Source organism: Trichosurus vulpecula, chromosome 2, assembly GCF_011100635.1.
Source record: "Trichosurus vulpecula isolate mTriVul1 chromosome 2, mTriVul1.pri, whole genome shotgun sequence".
Classification (NCBI taxonomy): domain Eukaryota; kingdom Metazoa; phylum Chordata; class Mammalia; order Diprotodontia; family Phalangeridae; genus Trichosurus; species Trichosurus vulpecula.
This window is the reverse complement of record NC_050574.1, coordinates 385,424,046-385,428,478: the sequence shown is the minus strand read 5'-3', so window position 1 is coordinate 385,428,478 and position 4,433 is coordinate 385,424,046. Positions and strand designations below refer to the sequence as shown.

Sequence of the window (4,433 nt, the reverse complement as noted above, 5' to 3'; positions counted from 1 at the left end):
TTCTCCCCAAAATCAGTTGCCAGCAAAGATGAGCACATACCTTATATCGTCAATATTTACCATTACTGCCCTAGTGTCCCTTTTTTTATAGACAGAAAAAATTTAATGAAAGGGAGTCATTTTCACTGTACACTTTTGACTCAAGATAAAGAAACCCTGTCTCTCAATTCAGAATTCTGGAGTTAACTTCAAATGTTCCAACATAACACTTTTGGTAACGCCATAAAGTTATAGGGAATCTAGAAAATCATCATCAATCCATTCTTTCTCCTCCAGCTTAGATTTCTTTGAGACCTACTCATCATCTTCATAACCTTTCCTCTTTTTTACATTTATATTAAATGCAAGTTCAGCACTGTCACACTTCTCTAGTTTCTGTTTTAGGGCAGCAACTTCCTCATGCCTTGGTGGTTCATACTTCTTTACTAAGGTTTTCATGCATTTCATTGTCTCTAATAACTGTGACAAACAGGTTTGATTCTCTTTTAGCACAAGACTTTCTGACAAATAACTTTCCATGTTAATTCCAACCCTGGAGGCACTAGATAGAATGGTAGTCAGAGCAATTTGTGAAGGAGTATACAAAAGGTAAGCATGTGTCAGAGCAATTCTGTTAAGAAAGTCATCAGCTGTTTTCCTTAAAACTTCTGGGTTCTTCCAGGAGAACATTGTACACAGTTACAGCCACATTGTGCGATGACTAACTTTGATAGACTTAGCTCTTCTGAGCAATGCAAGATTCTAAGATAACTCCAAAAGATTCATGATGGAAAATGCTGTCCACATCCAGAGAAAGAATTACCGAGTCTGAATGCAGATCAAAGCATCCTATTTTCTCTCTTTTTTTTGTTTCTTCTTTCTCATAGTTCATTCCATTGGTTGTAATTCTTCTTTGCAACGTGACTAATGTGAAAATATGATTAACATGAATGTATATGTAAAGCCTATATTGCATTGCATGCCATCTTGGGGGTGGAGAAAGGGGGAGGAGTGTGAGGGGGGAGAAAATTTGGAACTCAAAAGCTTGTGGAATTGAATGTTGAAACTAAAAGTAAATGAATTAATTAAAAAAAAACTTTTGGGTTTTCTAGTACTAGACAATGAGTCTTCAAGTCTACGAGAAAACCCTCAAATGGCTGGTAAGGTTTGGGGACAATAAGGTGGAAATTAAGCTGCTGAATAAGTATTCCAAAATTTTTTCAAGTGCCTTTTCCTGTCCAAGAGGGCTCTCCCGAAGATTTCCAACAAACTGTACACTGGAAACATTAAATTCATCTACTTTACACGCCAAAAATGCACAAGTAAGCAATATTGTCTGAGGCTGATATTTTATCACTGAGTTACTCAGGTAAAAAGGTTTGAAGTACATTACACGCTGTACCCACAACAGACCTTGGCATTGTAGGTTTAAATATGGAGCAGAAGTCTCACAGTCTTTTCTCACAATATTTGCAGATTACCAATTCTTCATGAGGTTCAAGAAAGATTGGATCATTTGCCAGAACCTTCCCATTCGCCAACACTTTGCACTTGAACTTGCCATTGGTGTCAGCCTGGAGGCGCCCCAGCTGCTCCTTGCTGGAGAACATCCAGTGCTGCTTCTGACTGCTGTTGTGATACATCCTGGGTGGCAGCTGAGGGTGAGGGGTCTGAAAGGGTGGGGCAGCGGCCCTGGGAACCCAGGGAAGAGGAACAACAAGCCATACACTCCCTGCCCTAGTGTCCTTTAACCAATTAACATCAATTTTCATTTACAGGGGTGGATGGGAGGGAACAAGCATTTGTTAAGTGCCTACTATGTGCTAGGCTCTATACTAACTGCTTGCACAAATATTATCTCATTTGATATTTACTCAGAAGACATTATAAGAGCAAAACTACAAATTATTCTCTCTATCATCCAGAGACACGCTCTCCTATATACCACCTTGGTCTCTAGGGAGAATGGGTTCAAACTCAAAGGAGTAGCTACAAAGCATTCATCACACCAAACTGACTTTCTAATGCCTGGTCAATTGACAATCAGTCTGTTGCTTATAGGACCCAGCATCTTGGGTTTGAGATAAATCTACTGCTGGGCTGAGTCCCATTTACTCCTTGAAGATATGCTGGCAGATTAGGCTCAGCTGGAGGAAAATGCTGACCTAGATCGCAGCTTTCAGATCTCTGGTGACTCTCCTGTCCTTTGGAAGTTTAAAGAATTACAGCCTAGTCCATTCTTTTTTTTTCTTTTTGAGAGGGGAAGGCAGGGCAATTGGGGTTAAGTGACTTGCCCAAGGTCACACAGCTAGTAAGTGTGTCAAGTGTCTGAGGTCCAATTTGAACTCAGGTCCTCCTGACTCCAGGGCTGGTGCTCTACTCACTGTACCACCTAACTGCTCCTAGTCCATTCTTTCTCCTAGGAGGTGACTGGTGGAGTTTTCTATTTTTACTGAGCCCTCTCATTTAACAGATTTGGACAGTTTTCATTTATGATTTCTTGAAATATGATATTTGAACATTTTAAAAATTATTTGGGGGCAGCTAGGTGGTACAGTGAATAGAGCACCGGCCCTGGAGTCAGGAGGACCTGAGTTCAAATCTGGCTTAGACAATTGACACCTACTAGCTGTGTGACCTTGGGCAAGTCACTTAACCCCAATTGCCTTCTCCCCTCCAAAAGAAAAAAAAGAGTCATAAAAATTATTTGCAGGTAGTCTAATAATTCTTAGATTTTCTCCTTGATCTGTTTTCCATGTCAGCTTTTATAATATATTAATTTCCTTATGCTTTCTGGTTTTTTTCAATCTTTTGATATTTCTTGTTGTTTCATCAAGTATCTATTTTACATTTGTCTCATTTTAATTTATAAGGAGTTCAGGTGTTAATACTGTTTTCCATTCTTCCTCTGCCCTCCCCCTCCTCCAATTATTCTGTTTTGAAACTCTTGTTCCGCTTCTTTCAGATACTCTTACAATCCTTGTGGCCAGATCTGAGGCATTACTTCTCTTCTGGGTTTGCCCCTTGGGCATCTCTCAGTGCAAGGTACTTACTGTGTTTGATGTTTTCTTCAGCTTACTTATATCTCTAGCATCAGTTCAGGGTTGGGGGTTTGTTCTTGGATCAAATTCCATTCCCGTGGAAGGCATGGGCAGATCCTATTTGGTCCTGAGTGTAATGGATAAGACTGGGCTGTACCTTCTGCACTAATTGTCTGGCTTTATCTCTTGCCATGATTTAAGCCCAGGATACTTGGCTGTCTAGATGTTGGGTTGGGCACAGGCTACTGGATTGGAAAAGAACTACCAGGACAGTTGTGAGCTGCCTCCTCAGGCCCTGTATCCTGCTCATTCTTGGGGCTCCAAAGCTGCCTGTGTGTAAGCCTGGGCTGCTTCACGTTGTACCCTTTGCCTAACCTGGCTTGTCTCTGCTTTTTGGTTCCACAGAATTCTGATATTTTTTGTGCAGTTCTGGAGTGGATGGAAGAATTTACTCCACCTCCTCTTCAGTTTTCCTTGTTCTTGTTCATTTTGTTACATTTTTAGAATTTTGCCAGAGTGTTTGCAGGGGATCTGGTCTCCTCTACATGCTAAAAAGCCACCATCTTCCCCAAAAGCCTTTCCCTCTTCAAAACACCTTCATGTAAGGAGACATAATTGAGACAGAAATAAAAACAGGGCCATGTCCTCATGGCTTCCAAGTAGGAGAAAGCAGACCACTGTCATTGGTGATGCTTTTCTTAACATAAGAGCCACAAGCTTGAGGCTTCATACTGACTTCAGATGAGGGAAGGCCTGAAGTCTTTCCCCTACCCAGAGACACGAAGCAGCTCATCCCTTTCACCGAGCAGCAAGGAAGGAAAAAAGGCCAAATTGTCCCCAAAGCAGTCTTTTTCTTCATTCCCAGGTCTGGGTCAGCAGCCAATCAAAAGTCCAATTCTCCATCATTCTTCCAGCAGATTGAAAATAGTCCTAACAATGAATTCTCTGCAGCGTTCTTTGCGACAAGCTCCCTAAGCCTCTTCAAGCGGTTCAGCAGCAGGCTGAGTATACTGCACTTGCCTTGAGAACTGGGCTCCCATTAGCCAGTCTGCCATTACATACAGATCCTCCTTGGAAGAGAAGGCACAGGTCCCTGAAGCAATTAGGCTGCAATACAGGACAGGAGATGATTATGCATCAAAACAGGTAGTTTAGAGATAGGAGGAGAGATCTGATGTCGCCTCATACAGAAGGCCTTTACTGATCTCCCCGGTTGGTTAGCCTGTCGTCCTTAATTATTGTTATTGTTTAGTCATTTCAGTCATGTCTGACTCTCTGTGACCCCATTTGGGGTTTTCTTGGCAGAGATATTGGAGTGGTTTTGCCATTTCCTTCTGCAGCTCATTTTACAGATGAGGAAACAGAGGCAAATAGGGTTAAATGATTTGCCCAGGGTAACACAGCTAGCAAGTG

General features: G+C 41.7%; 1 pseudogene; it reads right to left on the bottom strand.

Annotated features, from left to right (window-relative positions):
- Nucleotides 1-228: 228 nt before the first annotated feature.
- LOC118839727 lies at nt 229-1,622 on the bottom strand (annotated as a pseudogene).
- Between the last annotated feature and the right edge of the window lie 2,811 nt (nt 1,623-4,433).